The sequence below is a fragment of the Leucopleurus acutus genome (genome assembly GCF_964270905.1).
Source record: "Leucopleurus acutus genome assembly, chromosome: 10".
Lineage (NCBI taxonomy): Eukaryota > Metazoa > Chordata > Mammalia > Artiodactyla > Delphinidae > Leucopleurus > Leucopleurus acutus.
The window spans coordinates 12,819,838-12,842,514 of record NC_139153.1 but is presented as its reverse complement, the minus strand read 5'-3'; the positions used below and the strand labels follow the sequence as shown (position 1 = coordinate 12,842,514).

At 39.8% G+C, this 22,677-nt stretch overlaps 1 long non-coding RNA gene across 1 annotated transcript in view; it reads right to left on the bottom strand.

The window, feature by feature from the left end:
* The window catches only part of LOC309966865, a 107,686-nt gene that overhangs the window by 28,139 nt on the left and 56,870 nt on the right, over positions 1–22,677 (bottom strand). The gene's annotated exons all lie outside the window — the stretch shown is intronic.

Sequence of the window (22,677 nt, the reverse complement as noted above, 5' to 3'; positions counted from 1 at the left end):
TGGAGCTGGGATAAGACCAGCCTTACTGCCTCTCTCAGATCCAGTGCCTTTCCCATTCACACCAAGGCTGCTTCCTGGACCATGAAGTCAGAACAGGTAATAATATGACAGTGATTCAGCATTGTACCTCTTGGGTTACCAAAAAGAGCAAGGATTTTGGATGCATCAATTATAATGTATAATGCAGAGAAACTTAAGCTGGGTTTCCCAGATACCTAAGGACTAATCAGACCTTCCCTCTAATATTTTATTTTAAGCTGACCATAGAAGCTTAAAAAAATACTGTGACAAGCTGGGAAGAAAGGTTCATAGGAGAGTGATGCTAGGGTAAGAAAATGATATAACCCAGAATGTGTGTGCAGAACTGAGGATGTTCTGCCTAGAAAAGAGATGCAGAAGTGGCGTGGCTTTCTGCCTTTGATTTTGCTCTGTTCTTTGGCAGGGGTATTTTAACTTTTGCTCCCAGAGAATGATGACCAGTGTGTACATACACACACATGCACACCCACATACAACAGGGATGACATACTAGATTCCATACGGAGACATTTATGTTTTTGCTTTAATTAAGACTGGCACATTAAAAATGAGCTTTGGGGAGAGTCTTCTCTCAAGATTTTAAAGATTTAACTACTTTTCACTTCTCTGCAATGGAGCAATGTTTTCTTGTTAGAAGGAAGACTGAGAAGCTGCCTGACTGCTCAAATTTCTTTTCATCTTCATAATTCTGTGATTTCCAAGATCATGAGCGAGAGTTATGTAGGACTTCAGCCATGACCTGAGAGTTTCCGAGACACTAATGGAATGTATATTAACTTATCCAAGCATGATAGAACCACTGAAGACTCTGGAGTGGCAATTAACTGGATTTCTCCACTTGTTCTTCCAGCTGATTGTAGTTCTTTGCAGGGAGAACTACATGTCAGGTTTAACCCCTCAAAGGACCAATTAGCTTTGCTGTATCCCATGGGGATAGTCTGTCTCTGGAATCCCAGCTGACCTCCCGCACATACCCACAAACTCATCATTTCTCTCCTGGGAGGCCAGGTGAAAAATTTGAGTCTCTTCAAAACCATCTGAAGGAAAAACACAAGTATGTGGGCAAATACTGGTGGGATAGTTTTCTCTTCATGCATGAAGGATAACACTGTCAAAATAGAACCCTAGTGAAGAAGTTTCCAAATGGCTTCACCCTCAGGATAGAGCAATGGAATGAGAGATTCACTCCATGCACATGAGATGCTTTAGTTTTTAGGAAGAAAATATTATATAGAACTCCCAAATAGCATCCCCAGGGCCCACCATATTACCTAATATAGAATGTAGAAGCAGTAGGAGAAAGGTAATGCTATCCAACATTATTGTGCCTTTCCAGTGTGCCAGGAACTATCTCACACACCTTACCCACATTCATTCATTTAATCCTTGCAACTACTGTATAATGTAGACACCCGCTTTACAGCTCAGGAAACTATCACACAAAGCAATAAAGTAACTTGCCCAAGGCCACAAACTAGTGTGTACTCAATAAATATTTATCAAATGAATGAATGAATGAATAGAATATACATCTGTTTTAGAGGAGAGAGTCCTTTATTCGAATTCTCAGTTTATAGCAGTCCTGCTTTCTAAGCAGGGCACTTTCAAGAATGATGACAAATGAAGTCTGGATGACAGATGAAGTCTCAGAGCTGGTAAGTGACAGAGCAGGGATGTGAACTTGGGTCCGACTCTGCAACTGCACTGATAAAGCACTCGGCTATGCTTCTTTCTCTTTAATTGCAGCTACGAAACAAAAGGATTGGACTAGACTAGCTTTCATAGCCCATCTGGCTCTAAAAATTCTACAATTCCATTACCAAAGTAAGGTTTATGTAAAATAAAACATGATGTATATCTTATTACTTTAAATTTTAAAATCTGATATTTTTATTTAACCAATCATCATGGAATTATCCTTAAAAATTACACTGGAGTTATTAACAGCATGTTTTTAAATTGTTTTTAAGATAAGTATTTTAAATAGATGAAAATGCATACTTAAAGATTGCATTCTCCTAACCAGTACCATCACATGGCATATTGAATTATATCATCATCTAAATTTAGAAGGTTTCTAAAAATTGAAAAACATCTTTCTGTTACACAGAGAAAAGAAGTCAAATTATTAATTGTGAAAAAAGTTACTTTGATATTTGCAGAGATAAGGAGATTGCTGAATATTATGAAAAGTATTGAGTGATTTTTACAAGAGCTTAAAGCTGCTAGCAATATTAGAAACTACTTGAGATTTGCTTCTAAATATTGTTTTGCTTTAAGAGATCCTTCTGGCATCCAAGTGATGCATCAGAACAATGTGAGTCCCTGCCATAGTATTACAGGACGTACAATCCGAGGCAGGGCAAAGAGAGTGGATAAATAGGCAGGTCTTAGAGTTGGGAAGAATTGGTTCCAAAACTGCATCCTAGCTGTGGCCTGGAGTGATTTCAGTGAGCCTCAGTATCCTTATCTGTAAAATGGGGATAATAATAGAACCTGCCTTATAGAATCATTGGATTCATTCAATGAGATCATGTGTCTAAAGCCCTTTGCACATTTCCTGGACCAAGGTAAGTACTTAGTAAATAGTAGCAATGGGTAGTAGTGGTATTATTATGTGGAAATCTGGCATTCTGACTGCTATTGTGTCTGGATGCTCTTTTGGAGGCAAGTGGAGGTATTTTAACAGACAAGAAGAGTCAGACTAGATATTTGAGAAGTCGATAGTTCACACCATTGTCACCTTTTATGATGAACCCCAAGAGAGCTTTATATTTGTCCAGACATGCAAGAAATCTTGAGTCAGCGCATGTACTTTGAAAGAAGTGGCAAACAGATGAATACATTAAAGCTTTTTGGTTTCTAGATTCTGCTTTGTATCCACTCTCTCTTTTCTCTCTCTGAAAATATTATAATACCCCTAAGTTGTGATTCATAGAATCAGATTTTCTAACCAGAGAGAAAAGGTTCAGTTCAGAGCTATCATTCCCCAAAGAGGAGCTGAATTCAAGACATTGTTAGAACTAACAGACCCGAAAGCTTCAACTCTCTGAAATCCACTGTTAGATAATAAAGCTGTTGAGGCATATAAAACTCTTAGAACAATGGCTAGCATCTTGTAAATGCTCAATAAATCCTGCTGCTACCACTGTTATTGTTGATTCTGTGTATCACCATCTTCATAACATTTATCTTCTTGCTTCTTGACCAAACTACAAAGCTCCTCGTTGGGAGCAGATTAGAACCCAATGCAGTGTAACCAAGAGTCCTCCTGGGAACAGGTCAGTCACAAAGCAAGAGGAAGTACCAGGCAAGCCAAATCAGGTGACTCTTAAGAAGACCCCTAGTAGATTGACATGGGAAAAAGTTGCTATGATTTAGCTTCTATAGCCTCTACCCTGTTTCAGCCAGCAGATTCTCCTTTACTCATGAATGGGAGTGTTAGAATACAATTGAGTGCCTCATTTTCTTTGAGTTCTTTGAGGGCTGGAAATAATAATTATATACAGAGAACCTTATATTCATTGTTTAATCCTTCTAATCAGAGCTTCCCAACTGGTAGCTGGGTGCATTTACAGGTAATTGGAGATACTGATACTCTTAGCCCTTGGGGAAAGCCAGTACCACCCAGTTAGTCACCTCTGGTTACCCTTGCCAATAAACAGCATTATCTAGTGTGCTGAGAGGACGGCATAGCAACTATTATCCCTGGTTTAAAGATAAGGAAAAAACCTGAGACAAAGAATTTGTCCAGTATCTCACAGCCAGTTAGTGTATAGGACCAGGCGCTTTTAACTCTGGTTTTCCTCCAGGCTGAGTTAGTCACACTGTCTTTGACTTTCCCACATTTCCTTGTCCTCACTTCAAGCATAGTGTGTTATCTTAGTTTAAGATTATTTATTCACATCATAGTGATACCACCCCTCCACTAAACAGCTCCTTAAGGGAAAGGCTATGGCTTACTCAGCCTTGAGTCCCTGGCACCTAGAAGAGTACTTGGCACATGGAAAACACACTTACAAATATTCAGGGGATGAAAGAGGAAAGGGATTTCCATATCATATGTCTCCTTCATTTTGCCACACTGTTTCTTCTCATAATTAAAAAAAAATTATTTCTTAGTTTGGTAGAAATTAGTAGCTCTTAAACCTGTGCTTATACTCAGAGATGTTAGTTAATACATTACTATTTTAGACAGGTTATTATAGAAAGCTGAAATCATTTGAGGATGCTTTTATGTTATTAATGCCAAGGAAGTGTTATTAATCAAAAAGTATTCATTAAATGCATGTAGAATATCCAGTGCTATTAGCAGGGTGATGTGGAGGAATGAAAAAAGTGTACAAGGTGTTATTTCCATCCCAGATAAGCTTTGAGACTCATTGGGGAAACAGAATGAATAGAGACGAGACAAAATAATTAAGTGATCATCTGTGGAAATTCCACAACAACAGAAAAAAAGAGGGGCTCGGATGAGATGGGTCTGGGTTTGAATTTCATCGCTATCACATACTAGCTGTGTGATCTTGGTTAAAAGACTTAACTTGTCTGATCCCCCAAGCTGTCTCATCGGTAGAATGGAGGAGTGATATGACCCCACAGGGTTGCTCTGAAGATATGTGGGAAAGCTCTTGCTATAATGCTTAGAACATGACACTCATTTACTTCAGTCACTTGGCAAATATTGACAGCATCACCTCTGTACAGATCTTTTTGTGTGAGCTGGGGATACAGTGGTGAGCAAAACAGATGAAATGCAGTCCCCTCCTATGTGGGGCTTGCCTTCTGAGGGGGGATAAAAGCATTAATCCGATTATCACACAAGGAAATGTAAAAGTATGGCTGTGTTAAGTCCAGTGAAAGAGAAGTTCACGAGGCCAGAATAGAACATTACATGGAGGCTTCTAAGAGAAGACCTGCCTAAAGAAGTGACATTTCAACCAAAATCCCAAGCATAAGTGAGAATTAGCCAGGCAGTGCGGTGCAGGGGGGAGCTTTGTAAGCTAAGATTTGGAGGTTGGAAGAAACTCGACGGGTTTGAGAAACAGAAGACCCGTGAGGCTTAGAATAGAGCAAAAGGGAGGCCATTAATCTCAGACCTTCCTTTCCCCCTTCCTCGAAAGCACACTGGAGTTCAGACGAGACAGATTATTATGAAGTTCCACACACGGGGGAGTTTGCATTATGTACAGAAGGGATGGGATGTGTTGAATCTAGTCATGGAAAGGGGAAGAGAACAGAAGGCTTGAATTCCTGGAGAGAAGAATTGCAGGAGCAAGGGTTCAGGTGCCTGAGCTGGCTGAGTGGCATGCCAATGCCTTGACGTATTTGGACTGACATACCAAGACTAAGAGCTAAAGAGCACAGGAGGAGAAAGTCTCTCCTTCCTTTCTGTGTGGTCTCGGGCATGTTTTACTTAACTTTTCCACCTCTTGGTTAAAGATAAAATGTATGTGAGAGTGACACAGTGTCTAGTAAGCTAATACACATTCTTTTATTTCCTGCTCTCCATTGCCTTTTTCCCCCCGTAATACATTTCCTTTTATTGTAGATGAACCCCTGATTAAGACACTAGCTAACTGACAACACATCAACTGTGTTGCCCACAGATGTAAATTTTTAAATACTAGTTTAGGGTTATCTTAAAACCCTCTTGCTTGGTATGCAAATGTTTCATGTGTGGAATATCATTCTTGTTCCTGGTCTCCATCATGTAAATTGCACTTAGCCACATCTGGCCGGGTGTTAACATGAAAGACGTGACTGATGTTGAGTGTTCAAGATCCTCCAAGAGATTTAGATGGTGCGTAATTTCATTAGGGTGCTAATGACCATAAAACCTAGTTGTTACTGATTTGTCCTCCATGGAGAGATCTACTTTTCTGCCTGATCTCAATTATGGTTCATAATACAGAGGTCGTTTCAGCACTGAGTTAGCATGCTGCCCCTGTAATAATTTGTTTTCGCTTCATCTTTGTATTGACATATAACTTAATTCAGACACTATCACCAAATACTTATCAAAGGAGATGATGGAGATAGTCATTTATTTTTCAGTAAGATGCCATTATCCTTCATCTTTGTACTGTGCTTTATAGCAGTACATCTCTGGTTCCCTGAACACTTTTATTACTATTCTACTTTTTTTTTTTTAATAGTAATCTTTTATTTATTTATTTATTTTTATATTTATTTTTGGCTGTGTCGGGTCTTCGTTTCTGTGCGAGGGCTTTCTCTAGTTGTGGCGAGCAGGGACCACTCTTCATCGTGGTGCGCGGGCCTCTCACTATCACGGCCTCTCTTGTTGGGAGCACAGGCTCCAGACTTGCAGGCTCAGTAGTTGTGGCTTACGGGCCCAGTTGCTCCGTGGCATGTGGGATCCTCCCAGACCAGGGCTCGAACCCGTGTCCCCTGCATTGGCAGGCAGATTCTCAACTACTGCGCCACCAGGGAAGCCCTATTATTCTACTTTTCTCTCCATGCCTCTTGAGATCTTCTTAAGTCTTATGAATTTCACTTCTCATTACCTCTTATTTAGCTTATTGAAAGTGCTTCTTAGTGGGTTTCCCCATATCCATTATGTTCCCTCCACACAGCTGGTGGATCAATCTTTCTGAATTGCAGAAATGATCCCATAGTTAGTTCCCTGCAAAGACATTTAGTGGTCCCCACTGATAATGAGATTGTGCTGGATATTTTCCATACCCCTCCAGAACCACCCTACTCCACTTTGCTTTGTAACCTGAGAATCAGATTGTATGGACTGTCCCAGTGGGTCCTCTGCCATCTGGTTTTTGTTGACTTCTGCTTCATGCAGTAGCTAGCTCAGGAGTGTTTGGCCATCCTTTGTGAGTTTACCTTAACCTTGTCCATGGTCCCTTTTTTAAAATTTTCTTTATTCACTCGTTTTGAATGTACCTTCTGTTTTCTGCTAGGTCTCTGACAAGGATAATAAACTGAGAGAATACTTCCTAGTGAAGCATAAAAAGCCCTCCATAGCTAGGCACCATCCTTCTTTTCTGTCTTGATTTCCATTCCTATCTTAGAGTCCTTGAATCTCATTCACAATGAAATAGTTCTGATTCCATGTACCTATTCCGCCTCTGCTACTTTGGTGCCTTGACACCAGCAGTGTGCTGGTAAATGTTTAACAGTCAGCTTTCCAAAAAGATAAGCCTGATTCGTAGTGTTTGCCAATTTCTGTAGTGTAAAGTACACTCACCATGACCAATCGTAAGCTAACAACATGATGTCTGTAAACTTGGATGTGAAAAGAAATGCTCACAATTGGCTCAAGACACCACTGCTTTGCATACAACTTCACCTCCACTTATGACGCCTGCTTCCCCCCACTCCCCAACTGTGCCTTACACAGAAGAACTGCCTGGTCAGCTATTCTAATTCATTTCTATTGTTCCTTTGAAGGGTACAATAACCTAATTGCCAGCCACATGTTGATGGTAATACTTCTGAACTCAGAATTTTCTCATGAGTGCTAACATGGGTGATTGTTATATTTTGGAGACTTAAAAGTCCTGAAGCAAAAATCAGTTACCTGTCCATATTTTATCCCAAGTTGCTGAAGCTTACTACAAGTTGCTTAATTCTCCAAGAAAATAATTCTCATTTTCTGGTCTTGTGTTCAAATTATGTCTTCATTATCCTCATTTAAATATAACTTGAAGTAATAATAAAACAACATTAATATATTTCATCACTATTATAACCAGTTGAACATTCCACAGTTTAAATAGTGTACTTCTTAAACCTAAAACTCTACAGAAAGCTTTTAAGGTGTATGTTAGTCCTAGATAGATAAAGATTGCACTGCATTTTATTCTAAAATGTACTTTATTAGGAAATAACCTTTTTATTTAGTCAACCTTTCTAAGAGATAACTTTAATTTTGCTTCATTAAAAATATCATTCCTATATTTAAAGTTCAAAAAGTAACTACAATTTCCATTAGAAAACTAGGGAAAGTAATAAAGATGATCTTATAATAGCATTGGATTATTTTATATTTTAATGGTTATGATGGCAATACAAGATATTTAACTGAAACTATTCTTTTAACTTTTAATTTAATAAGACACACGAATTGAAGAGAGTATAGAATGTGTTATGATTTACAATGCCTGCTGGCATTTTAATGTTCTCAGCTGTTCCTTTGCACCATTGATTACACAAAGCCTAAACTGTGTAATTAAGAACCATCCCACTAATGTGCTCTGGTGGATTTATGGCATCCAGCTCATCCATGAGCTGAAGTACTTTGAGTATTGGACCATTAGTTTCGAATGCATACTAACATAGGTGAACACATTGGCATCAAAGAGAATCTATAATAAGAAACTATTTCAAATTCAGGGAGGTAGCTTTCACCTGATTTTAATTTACTAAACCAATTTAAAAACCAGATTACTAAAATCCTAATTAACTGGAATTCTTTTCCTCTAGAGTCCACTTTTAGGAGAAAATGGGAAATTGGAAGAAAATAAGTTAATAACCAAGGCTTTAGATTTTTAAAAAATTTCCAATATGAGTTCATTATCAAGGCCTTGAAGAAAAAATGTCTTTTAAAAAAACAAAAATTTAACTACCATTATCAAAGGCAAGAAAGTGGGTATTAGAGATTGAAGCTAAAAGCTTTATAGGAAACCTTTAAATTTGCAAATTCCCTGAGCCTAATCTTCTGATTAACCAAGGTTTTACTTTACAAGTTAGTTTTATTCTGTGCACCTGGGAGAACGCTGCAGTGTATTCATGCTACTTACTGGAGGTCCCATAACATCACTGAGGCAGGGCTTCCCTGGTGGCGCAGTGGTTAAGAATCTGCCTGCCAATTCAGGGGACACAGGTTTGAGCCCTGGTCTGGGAAGATCCCACATGCCGCGGAGCAACTAAGCCCGTGCACCACAACTACTGAACCTGTACTCTAGAGCCCGCGAGCCACAACTACTGAGCCCACGTGTCACAACTACTGAAGCCCACACGCCTAGAGCCCGTGCTCTGCAACAAGAGAAGCCACCGCAGTGAGAAGCCCGCGCACCGCAACAGAGTAGCCCCCGCTCGCAGCGACTAGAGAAAGCCCACGCACGGCAACGAAGACAGCCATAAATAAATAAGTAAATAAATTTATTTTAAAAAGAAAGATCACTGAGGCAAGTGGGTTCACAGAAAGGGTTCTCACTCAGACTGTAACATACTTGGGTTTAATATCAGCTCTTTTACCAATTAGCTGTGGGAATTCTGGTAAGTCACTTGATCACTGAGCCCTAAGGTCATTTATAAAATGAAAATAATCACATCTGCCACCATCTCGTGCTGTGAGAATATAGGCAAAGCACTTCCCACGGTGCTGTTCCTCTTGCTCTATATCCTGCTCCGCACCCCTGGCCTTTGGCTATCTTAGCACTCTTCCTTACAGAGCCACTGCAGCCCCCAAGCCTTCAAAGGGAAGGTTTGAACAGGCAGGCACACTTTTTGCTATATTTATCCTCTCCCAATGATGAAGAAAATCAGGTTCTTTGAGTCCTTATTAGAACAAAGTCATATAAAAATAGTTTAGAAAAAGAACTGAAACCAAGTTTATTTTAAGAGTTCAGGGACAGATGGCTTTATTTTGCTTCTTTAAAAAAGATGGCATTCTGTAGAAATACAATGTGCTTAAGGTCTATCAAACTGAAGGGCAAATACTGTCACTCCCTGAAACACTGCAGTCTTTAACCTTGAGTAGCAGGAACTTTTTACACTAAAGATATGTATACTTCTATATGTCGGTCTCCAAATTTTAAAGGAGCATTTCAATGTGGAAGGGATATGTTCTTGAAATTTTCTCAGTCTGAGATTTAAACAGCACTTAGTCTCCTATTTGGCAAATTCTAAGCAGTCAGATTCTTTAGAGAAATATCGCTAGATGAGATCTAAAAGTATAGGCTCCCCTCTGAAGGACATTGGATGCTTTCATTTTTTCAATAAAAATTTTGTGAAAATGTCAGTTAGGTAATAAAGATTACTACTGGATATAAAAAAATATAACAAAAGATAGTACAGAACTCTCTTTGAGCAAAGAAAAGCGCAATAAATATTCTGAAATGGATGTAAAAACGTTTGCCATTTTTTAGATGAGAAGTTATTTTCACTATTACAAACTAAACTCTCGTTCAGTCTGGGAGCAAAAGAAAATACAATCTAATGGAGTTGCTTGACTTAGTTGGCATCCAAAGATCTACAGCGTTTGTATTAGCAGCCTACATATTGGCACTCTCCGTACCAACCATGATGAGTCTATTTTTTTCATTGGTCTCTCTGTAGTTTTGAATATATAATCAAGAGCCATTGTAGCAACTGGCTCCTTATGGAACATTTATTAACATGGCATGGTGAAATCCATGTGTGCAGTGAAAATACTAAGCAATATACTGTGAAGTTCTTAAAAAGAAGTAGTGAAACTCAGCCTTCTAGGCATGTTAAGGCTGCCCAACTAAAGATCTCGCATTTATTTAACATTTAATCATGTCGGTAATTACAGAGCAATTATTTTATATAGACATATTATGGGAGGAGAGTTAAAATAATTTGTAAAAAGACTAAAATTAATTAATTTCATGGTAGTTTTTATATCACTGCGCTTGCTGGTGCTAAAAAGGAGCAATAAAAATAGCCCAGTTGTTGGTTCATGTTTTGTTCTGTTTAGCCTTCTGTCGGTTTCTCAATTCAATAATGTTAAGTTGCTACCTTATGATTCCAGTTATGCAAAAATAGCTCATTTCTTACGAAGAAAGAAAGAAAAAAAATTTCTTGATCCTGCAAGTAATGTAAACAGAAAGAAAAATTTTTTTCCTGGTCCAGCTTCCTTTGCCTGTCTTAGAATCTGAGGTTTAAAAGGGATTTGAAAGACTGTAGGTTCAAGAAGTCTGCAAACTGTAACTGGCACATGACTTTCAAAACAGTGGAGGAAAAATGATTTTGGCATGGAGCTGAAATAGCTCATGAGTAAGTATTAGTCTTGCTTGCTAAGTCCTAGAGAAGAAGCTCTAAAGATCGTCGAGTTTACCACGACATTTAAAATTAAGAATGGGTATCTCCCTATCCACAGGATGTATAGGCAATGGTAGAAAACAACCTCTTTTCATAATCAGTGTATGTGTTGTAGGTATGCAGTGGGGAGAAAGGTGGTGAGCAGAGTGAGCACCTTAAATATTAAATAAAATAAGCATTCATGTAAAAATAATTAGGAAAGTAGTTAATACACATATAGCACTGTATTATTTTCAGGACTGCCATAATAAAGTACCAAAAACTGGGTGACGTAAACAACAGAAATTTATTGTTTCACAGTTTGGGTGGCTAGAAGTCTGAAATCAAGGTATCAGGATATCAGCAGGGTCATGCTTCCTCTGAAACCTGCAGAGGGTCCCTTCCTTGCCCCTTCCTAGCATCTGGGGGTTTGCTGGCAAACTGGTGTTCCTTGTGTACTGGTGTAGCTGTATAACTCCAGTCTCTGCCTTCATTGACACAGGGCATTCTCCCTGTGTGTCCCTGTATTCACATCATCTTCCCTCTTATAAGGACACCAGTTATATTGGATTGGGGCCCACCCTGCGCCAGTATGACCCCATCTTAACTAATTACATCTGCAACAACTCTATTTCCAAAAAAGGTCACTTTCTGAGGTCCCAGGGGTTAGGACTTCAACATATCTTTTTGAGGGAGTACAATTTATTTGAGCCTTTTAAACGACCCCATGAAGAAAGGATGCTCACACTGCTCTCAAAGGGGGACCTGGAGTCTAGAAAAGTGACTCTCATGCATGCAGAGCTGGGGTCTGTTGGCTCCAAATCCTGAGTTTACTCTCATCTTCTCAAGAGCTGCCTTATCAGTTGGCATGTTTTCCCATCCCCTTTCTTCTAGCAGGAAATATAGAGATCATTTCCTGAGTTCTCAAAAATGATTTCCATCTTTCCTACCATAATATGAATTTTGCCTTGCTGGTTTTTAGCATTACTTTTATCTCATGTCTTCTACTATTATCTTGCCCAAGGGTATGATCCCAAAATGACAAATGTTTTTGATGGGAGCCAACTAAAATGCTTAAAACAAAACAGGGACATTAGCACCTAAAGGCCTATTCATTCCACAACAGATTCTGAGTGCCCCCTAAACACTCAGCACTCTACCAGGCACTGTGTAGCAAACACCATCAAAAATTTGTAATTTCTAAAAAGTTTCCTACACTCAACCTTGTCTTTAGGAAATAGACAAAGAATCATGGCATTTGCTACAGGGACACACATTTTTTGTTTAGGTTAGTTTTTATGCAGGATGGTTTCTGACAACTATTTTCAAAGAAGGTAAGGAGAACAATGGTGCACTCTGATACTTGGTTTGAAGGCAGGAGTCCAGACTTGTTTGCCTTATCCTGAGATCTGGACAAAAGAATTCTTTCTTTATGACTTTCCTTCTGGAGTCAAATTATGAATCTTTTAAAGAGTGCATTGGCTTTCCTATGTTTGCCTTTTGCACACCATCATCCATACACCTGTTTCAGGTGGACTTTGTTCTCTGGGGTGGCAGGCCCCATGAGTGGAAGACTCTTGAAAATGTGTTTTGTGACATATCTTGGTTGTTTCAGCAAACATTTATATACCACTCATAGGCCAGGCACTGTGGCACAGTGCCTACCAAGAGGAATAAAACACAACCTTGGACCTCAGTTATATATTAGCTTAGAGTTTGGGTCACCTCTAAAAACATCTGGTTGAGTAGATAGAGGAAGGAAACAGAGTGGCTTAGAGCAAAGCCAAGTCAAGCGACATCTTTGCCTTTATCAGGCCCAGGCCAACGTGGCTGCCAGACCCTCTGAGCCTGCGCATGTTGATAGGGCAGAGCCCAGCTAGGATAGCCTGAGGCTGGAGTATTAAACTTGGTCTGCTTTAGAGCCCCATGTGGAGCTTCATACACCCAAACCCTATCCCAGACCAACCTCATCAAAATTTCCATAAGGAATGAGAATCTGCATTCTTAAAAAGATCCCTGGGTAATAAACAGCTAAGTTTGTAGATCTAGGGCTCTGCTGCCCAATATGGTAGCTGCTGGCCACATCTGGCTGTTTACATGTAGTTGAAATAAAAATTTTAAATTCCATTTCTCATTCATACTGGCTACATTTCCAGTACTCAGTAGCTTACTCAATCCCCTGTTGGGAAGCGCCAGTACAGAACACTTCTGTCATCAGAGGGTTGGACTGGAGAGCGCTGATGGAGCTGTCACATGCTGGCAACTCTGATCTCTCCTTCCCAAGGATCCACATATCTACTCACTCCTTCCTTTTGACATGTATCTTATTTTACAGAGTCACTTGTGTATTTGTCTTCTCTCTCCACAGGATTATAGATTCTTTAAGGGCAGGGTCTGGTCTTTCTGGCTCTGTGACACAGTAAACACCCAATAAGTATTTGTTTGATTTAATGAATCTAATTAAAGTAGGCATCAGTTTATTAGATCTCTTTTGCATTTAGTCTGAATCCTGATTTCATCAGAGTCTGGAAAAAAAATCAGAGAGCAGGATTTTCATAAATCACAAGCATGAGGATGGATGGGGAGCAGATATGTGCTAAACTGCAAGCTTTTTCTTCTTCTTCTTTATTTTAAATAAAAGTGTGACATTTAAAAGCACAGGGTTTATATCAGCCCAAATGTAGAAGAGACCCAGTAGGACTGAACATTTGCAAGCTTAATATCATTGTCATATTTGGGCACCTGGAAAGCACATTTTAATTGATTCAATTATTTTATTTATTTATTGAGTGCCCACTATGTAGATGCCAGGGCAGTGTCATTGTGAACAAGAAGGAAACAGGGTCTCTACCGCATGAAACTCAATTTAGTCCTGGCAGATTAAAATCTTGGCAAGGACTCCCCCTGCCCAGACAGACTGGGATAGAAGAGGAGCATCATTTGGCCTCTGGCCTCAGGTGCCTGGATTCACAGACTCTCCACCACTCTACTGGCTCCAAGATCTTGGCCAGCTTATTTCATTTTTCTGAGTCTCCATTTCATCATCCATAAAAATAGAAAAATTAATGTTTCCTACCTCATAGGGTTGTGAGCATTAAATGCAATAATTTATGTAAAGTGCTTAGTGCAGTGCCTGTGGCACTGTAAGAGCTAACTGCTGTTAGCAAGTACTGACTGCTATTATTATGACTACTACTCAGCCAAAACGACTCCACAACAAACATTAGATGTAAAAATGGGAAGTGTCTACAAGGCTAGAAAATACCTCATTATTTGGAAGAGATGCTTCCTATCTTTCTTGGGCTAACAATTTAACTCCCTTCGCTTTTTGTTTACATCTTTGCAGCCAGAGTATTTAAGATCGATACATAAATGTGTTGGTAAATGCCCATCCCTTGCTTTATTTTTTGTTTCTTTGTTTGGCGAAGGATTTAACTCATTTGGAAATGGAAATGCTTGGGTTGTCATTCAACCTCCCTAAAGGTAGAGAGGTGTATGCACCCTTTTAGCATAGTGCTTGCAAAGGAGAATTCCTTAAAGGGTTTTACCATTAAACTGCAAAATTGAAACTCTAAGTAACCAGCATGTAAAGATTTAATTAGCATTGTCTCATTAAAATAAATGCGTGACATAGTCTTAATTCCAAAAATGACATTGCCTTTGAAAATGCATTTTGGAAATGAGCTGGGGAAAAGGGAGAATTGAACTTTGAAGGCGGTAATGTGATAATTGGGGAGTTTGCAGGTTGAGCCTTTTCTGAGTCCTGCCCATTGTTTGGTCTGAGGGAGAAGGACACCTGCTTATATACCTGTATTTCATGTTAAAATAAAACAAAATAAAAATCGTGGTACTGGGCTTCCCTGGTGGTGCAGTCGTTAAGAATCTGCCTGCCAATGCAGGGGACATGGGTTCGAGCCCTGGTCCAGGAAGATCCGACATGCCACAGAACAACTAAGCCCGTGCTCCACAACTACTGAGCCTGCGCTCTAGAGCCTGCAAGCCACAACTACTGAGCCCACATGCCACAACTACTGAAGCCCATGCGCCTAGAGCCTATGCTCCGCAACAAGAGAAGCCACCGCAATGAGAAGCCCGTGCACCGCAGTGAAGAGTAGCCCCCACTTGCCGCAACCAGAGAAAAGCCCGCACACAGCAACAAAGACCCAACACAGCCAAAAATAAATTAATAAATAAATAAAATTTAAAAAGTAAATTAATTTTTTAAAAAATCGTGGTACCTACCAGATTCTTCTGTAAAGATTCATTGCAACCAAACTGCAGAACTACTCTTGTGCCTGTGTTCTAAAACCTTTCTAATATTCTAGAAATCTATTCTGTCCTTAACTGAGGGATAGAAGATGTCTCAGTGGTACACAAGATTTTTGGCATAGAGATGATCCATCCCTAGATCTTCACTCTGATCTCTTGAGCTCCAGTCATTTGGGAGGAATCTGTATTGCCTTTAAGAGCTATAAATGCTCCCAGCCAGCCAATCTATACTTTTGATACTTCATGGACAGTCCCACTCCTCTGATTCAAAAGCAAGGGTTCTTTGGGATGATCATGTGACATGTGGGAGGTGGTGTTTAGGGCATGGGCTTTGGAGCCAGGCTGTCTTAGTTTAAGTCCTTCTCCATCACTTTCTAGCTGTATGTCTTGAGCAGGTTACTTAATATCTCTATGCCTTGGTTTCTTCAGTGTGAAAAGGGACAATCATAGTTCCTACCTCCCAAGGATGTTATGAGGGAAAAATAAAGCACTAAATAAGGGTTGGGCTTGAGAGCGAGAGTGAGTGAGTGAGGGAGAGAGAGGGAGGGAGGGAGGAGGGAGAGGGAGAAGAAGAGAGAGAGAGAAGCAAAAGAGGAAAAGAAAAAAGAAAAGAAAAGCTGTTCCAGATAATTTTCAGGAAATGTATTAATTTCCTTGTTGGAAGAGTAGATATTAAGTCGGTTTTCAGCACCTGACTCTAATTTTCTAAGTTGAGAACTCCAAAGGAAATGTATGATTATTGAGATTCTACTATGTACCAGGCACTGCTCAAGACATGCTGTCTCATTTAATCTTCACAACACCCATGTGAGGCAGATAAATGTTGATCCCCTTCCAACAGGTGAGGAAACCAAGGCCCAGAGAGTTAGACTAATCTGTCCAAGGTGACGTACGTAGTTCCAGGACATGGCCCTAGCTCTGTCTGCCTCTTTAGGCCTTTCTTTTTTAAAAAAATTGCTAAACACAGTTTCTCTTAAAAAGCCAGGATCAAGTGTTTTTCGCAGGTGTAAGAAGTGCTGCTTACACGGGTGCTATTAAGAGTTGAAACTCAGAAAAAGAGTCCTAAGACATCATCTAGACTTGCCCAACCTCACCACTTACAGGCAGGAAAGATGGCCAGCATGATCTGAGTCGGAGGAAAAACCAGAGCTAAGGACTCGGGTCACCTAACTCTTCATCTAATACTCCAATCTCTGCACCCCTCTGATTTTTGAACTACCTCCAAACCAGATAAGATTCAGAACTAGACAGTATTAGGGCATGAGCCTTATATCCTTGACTCAGTCTTATTTGAGATCTTGGACAAGCGACTTGACCTCTCTTTGAAAAATAGGGACGATCACACTTTATACCATATACATGTAAGTCACTCACTATAGTGGTTAGTACATAGTAAGTCTTCTATTAAAGTAAGTCTATTAATAAAGTTAGCTAATTCATATTATTATTATTCATGAGGCGTCTCCTGTCTTTAATGCTCACTTTCCAACTCCTACTCATGTTTGAAATCCACTTTACACTTCTCACATTTGAATATCTATGCCCTTACAGAGTTTGCAACACACAATCCATCATATTAAAGGAAGTTCAATTTATGCATTTTACAAATTAAAGTTATAGAACAAATCAACCATTATAATCAATTCACTGCCATGTTTTAAAAAATCAATGAACATTGTTTAGATGACCTGACTTAACTTTTTGTAATAAGTTGGCCATCAGCATGATTGATCGAGCTGTCCACCCTATCTCTGATCTACCTAAGCAAAGGTCAAGACAGAGGTTACTAAACAAGCCACAGCACTCTTCCTAAATTGAATGTTTTCCTATGCGTCTAATAAATGGTAACCGATTAATGGAGTGCTAGAGGCCAACATCCTTCAGAGAGTTTTGGACCCTGCCCATTTAGACCCTGCCAGAATATGAATTTCAACTAATCCCAGACTAAGTGAAGCAGTGTAGGGTTCTGTAAAGGACCCTGTTTTTGGAGAGTAGGAATGTAGTCCAGCTCGGCCTCCAAATATGTGATCTCACCTCTCTGAGGTGTCCTCTGTGAAATGAGAGGTTTTTTTAGATGTGCCAGGTGATCTCTAAGGCCTTATCCAATTTTCACAGTTTGTGTTCCTCATTTCAAAGGGAGGCTAGCCTGCTAGCCTTTGATCAGTTGAAGCCAAATCAGAATCTGAAGTCGATGTTCTTCCCCAGGGCTCTTCCACAAGCACCTTCCTGATCATGCCAAGCCAGCTACTTCGATTTGGATTCATGCCAGGTGGCTCTGGGCTTTTGGCTTTCGTTTTTCTTTTGCCTTTTTAAAATTTTCTTTTGTACTTCTTCAGTTCATGCAGTCCTAGCCTGCCCTGTTTACCATTCCTGGCCAACCCTCCTACAATGGCTAATGTGCTGCCATGCCCAGTTCCTCTCAGGAGCAATGAATTGTGGCTCCAGCTTACACCCTCAGCTTGGAGACCAGCTGCGCCTTTGAGCTTTCCCCAGAGGTGTTGGCTGATGCTGCACCTGCGGTGTGATGGATTTGCCCCAGCCCAAAAGAGGAAGGAAAATGAGGGGGAATCAAAGGATCACTTGTGTCCATCCTCTGCTTTACACACTAGTGCATTTGTACCGCCTAAGTGTGCCAGAGAATTTTTGAGTCTTTGTTAATTAAGAATAACAAATACAAGAAGAAAATGAAATTAGGGAAAGGACAACCAAATTTTTCTCTGGGAACCAGAAAAACCAACACAGAATTTTAAAATGGTCAGAGCAGGAAATGCTGAATCGGGGATCAAGACATTTGTGTTTTATTTTGTTCCTCTGCCAATTAACTGGGTCATCCTGGATCACCTAGGGTATCTCTAAGGTTCTGCCTGCCTTTAAAAGTAGGTCTTCCAAAAGAAAAGGAGTGTAAGATGAATTTTTGTAAATGTAATGGTTTTTTAAAAAGCACTAAACAGGTTTTCTTCAGAGCAAAGAGTCACACCGTAATATACTGTTTCTAATTATAGGTTTTCACATGGAGTGTTTGCCAATAATACTTGAAAATTGATATCTAACTATCAGATCCTCCCATTAGCTCAGCATTATTGGTCATACTGGTTATTTATGGTGATATTTAAATAATTCAGACGTGTCAGACTTGCCACATGCCATAAAAAGCCTCAAAACGTAGATTTGTTTTTTTAGCTTGTACAGTTATAAACATCCATGGATGCCTCTTGGAGTGCATGCACTCTCCAGCTTTTTACACGACCACTACTTCCTTCTGTGTTCTACTCAACTGACTTGACCTACCTGGCCCCTGAAGGCACTGCAGTTCGAGATCAAACACCATGCCTCTACAACAATTTAAGAACCAAAAAAGGGAAACAAAGGAAAGAAAGGGGGAAAAGAAGAGAAGGAGGTAAGAAGAAGAAGGGAAGGCAGGAGGAAGGATTACCTCTCTGAAAATGGTTCGAAGTATAGTTTTCATGACATGGGAGAACGGGCTAAGATGACTTCCCGAGGTTCATGTTCGTCTAGGAAGCTGTGACTGTCCCTCCTCTCAACCCACTTACTGTCAGACAAATAAAATAGGACACAAAGTCACTGGACTTGCTCACGGTCACCTAGAAAGTTTGTGGTAAAGCCAAAAGTAAGAATCCTTTCCCTGGCGTCCTCATCCTGTTGCTCGGCCCACTCACACACTGCTGCACTGTTTGCTGATGAATAATGTGGGCTCTCAGGAACAGTTCCTTATGCAAAAGAGCCTCAGCAAGCTCCATTATGTCCTTGCGAGGGGATGCACTTCACTGTTTTCTTCATGCATTATGGAGATGACTATAGCTCCTCCTCCCATACGCACCCTCCAACTGTGATCACTAACACACACTACAGGGTGCTTCACTTTGGATAATGTGTGAACAAGGAACTTAATTTTGGAAAATGGAGAAAAACATCTAAAAGAAAGGGTCAGGGGCCAAATAAAAGTCCAAGAAACTAATGTCTTTAAAAATAGTCCATGCGGGCTTCCCTGGTGGCGCAGTGATTGGGAGTCCGCCTGCCGACGCAGGGGACACGGGTTCGTGCCCCGGTCTGGGAAGATCCCACATGCCGCGGAGCGGCTGGGCCCGTGAGCCATGGCCGCTGAGCCTGCGCGTCCGGAACCTGTGCTCCGCAACGGGAGAGGCCACAACAGTGAGAGGCCCGCGTACCGCAAAAAAAAAAAAAAGAAAAAAATAGTCCATGCAGATTCAGCATTCAGAATGCATTTGCAAGACCTTCTTTCCTGCTCAAGGGAAATAAAATATACCCTCCATAAAGAAATCTCTGTAATCTCTCTCTCTCTCTCTGGCTCTACCTACACTAGTCATCTACACTGTTAGAAGATCTCCACCTACACTAGTCATCTACATTGTTAGAAGGTCTCTGGCCAGGCCCTTTTCAGGACTTGCAGTTGCTAATACCACAAAGGGCACCCTCTACTGATTTCCACTACCCTGTCATCCTCAGTGCCCATAAAGAGACTCAGATTCAATATGAGACATCAAAACTGTAAACAATAATAGCTAACATCTGTTGAGTATTTGCTATGTGCCAGGCCCTCGACCAAAAGCTCTGTGTTTAACATCTCATTCTACTTCTCTTAACCACCCTTGGCAAAGAAGGTTTCAGTATATCCATTTTCTAAAACAAGGGAAATAGAAAGCTTCAATAACTTGCCCAAGTTCACAGAGCTGAATTTGAAACCAGGTATGTCTCTCCAGAAGCCGCACTCTTAACTCTATGCTAAATTCCTGTTTCAAAAAGCTTAACAACCTTGTGAGTCTAACAATCAGCCACTTGTACCTGCAGGAGAAGTCAAGGTGGCCTTCAGACCCGGGGGGATTCCCTATGGGGGGTCAATCCATCAAGGGAAGTCTGGCTGTACCTTAGCCCCCCATGCAAGCCCCCACCCACATCAGGAGGGTGGCTACAGGGAGAATTTGTATTGAGACAATCATTGTTTATAACCAGAGGAAAGCTTACTGGAACAAAAATCCCATTTCTCCATTATTCAAGCCATTCCCAAAAGAAGACATGCAAATCTGAATGTGGCATTAGCCCTGGATTTTTGGGGACTGACAGCTAAAAGACTGATTTTTCTGAACATTATGTACATGGTATACATATGTACATGAATTTGGCCACCAAAGAAACTTTGCATAAAAGCACATGTCCTATGAAGGCATTTTCCTCATATTTTAGGAGATCAAACTTTTAGTTCCTCATTGCTGTGACTAATAATGTCTCTGAGATGATGTTAGTTTCCATGTGGGGAGTTTGTGTTTCATAATACGCTTGCCTGCATCAGGTTTTAATTTAGCCCAAGTGTAATATTTGGTCTCTGAATTTCTAACACTATTAATTCCAATAATACTGATTGAAAATATAATGGAAATGGTAAACAATAATAGTTTAGAAATAATTAGAAAAAATAATTATTTTTTTAAATAAAAAAAGATATAAATTTTTAAAAAGTACCTGTTATGCCCAAGAGTCTTAAAGAGATTTGCCTATTCATTACCTCCCAAAAGCCCTGCAGTGTGAGAATGAAATTTAACGGCAAACTTGATGAGGTTCCAGAGATTCAGACAAGGATTTGAGGTCTCAGTCTGTGCTGGACTCTTCCCCAGATTCTGGGCTGAATACTTTCACATAGAGTATTTTATTTAGTGTTCATCGTTTTCATATATGAAGTATGTATAATTAGCCTTAATTTAAGCCATAGAAACTAAGACACAATGAATGTATGTAGCTCATACAAGGTAACACTTCTAGTGAGTAAGTGAAGAAGTTGGACTCTGAGTCCAGATCGCTTGATTCCCCCAGGACAGAGTTCTTTCTATAAGTTGAGCGCTATTTGGATCTAGTATACCTAGAATTCACATAACTCTCATGTTACTGTGATTGCTTATTTCTTTCGCTCAACTCCCTAAGAACTTAATGAATGAGGATCCTAGCCCAAATTCCTATCAACTATTGTGATTTTGTTAAACTAACATCCCATCTGACATGATTCTGTGGGAGAAATGGGGGTCAGTGCCAACTTCACGGATGGTGATGACCATGCAGTCCGTTTCCTATGGAATTTTATATTCAGAGCAGAGTGTTCCATACATATATTGTTAGAAAAAGAAGCATCAAATTTAATTATATAGTTGTTTGTGGGCCTCTTTGAAAGGCACCCCTTGCCAATTCTGGGCCTTTAAAGCCACGGTTTGTTATTTAAGGGACTGTTCCTTTAAACTGCCAGAATTGTTTGTGGAAGACATTTTCTTCTCACATTTGACCAACTTAGTTCTGTCAGCCCTAGAACAAAGCAATTTTACTTTTAAAAAGATCTGTGCCAGCCATTTTTTATTTGTTGCAGAATTTAAGATCTTAATTTGTATGTGGGTGATAAAAGTTGGCCTGTATTATAATTAATTTACTTCATTAAAATGAAAAGCCCTAACATTAAATCTACCATCTTCCATTTTTAAGTGTATAGTTAAGTAGTGTTGAAATATATTCACATTGTTGTACAACAGATCTCTCAAACTTTTTCATCTTGCAAAACTGATACTCTACCCATTAAAATCTAATCCTCTCTTTTCTCTCCCTACAATCCTTAGCAACCACCTCTCTACTTTCTCTTTCTATGATTTTGACTATTTAAAATAATTCATATGAGTGGAATCATACAGTATTTTGTCTTTTTGTGACCGGCTTATTTCATCTAGTGTAATGTCCTCAGGGTTCATCCATATTGTAGATATGACAGGGTTTCCTTCTTTTTTAAAGCTGCATAATATCCCACTTTATATATATGCCATGTTTTCTTTTTCCATTCACCCATCAGTGGACATCTGGGTTGCTTCCACCTCTTGCCATTGTGAATGATACTGCAGTTTACATTGGTGTGCACATATTCCTTTGAGATCCTGCTTTGAATTCTTTTGAATACATAGCCAGAAGTGGGATTGTTGGATCATATGGTAATTCTGTTTCTAATTTCTTGAGGAACCCTCCATACAGTTTTCCATAATGGCTGCACCATTTTACATTCCAACCCGTAGTGCACAAGAGTTTTAATTTCTTCACATCCTCACCAAAAGTTTGTTATTTTCTGTTCTTTTGACAGTAGCTATCCTCTTGGGGCCCAACTTCATTCTTTTGCAGTGGATATCTAACACCACTTGTTGAACAGACTATCCTTTCCTCATTGTGTAGTCTTGGCACACTTGTCAAAGATCATCTAATCATATACGGAAGAGTTTATTTCTGGGCTCTCTGTTCCATTGGTCTATATGTCTATCTCTGGTTATTATTACTTGTAGTATGTTTTCTGGG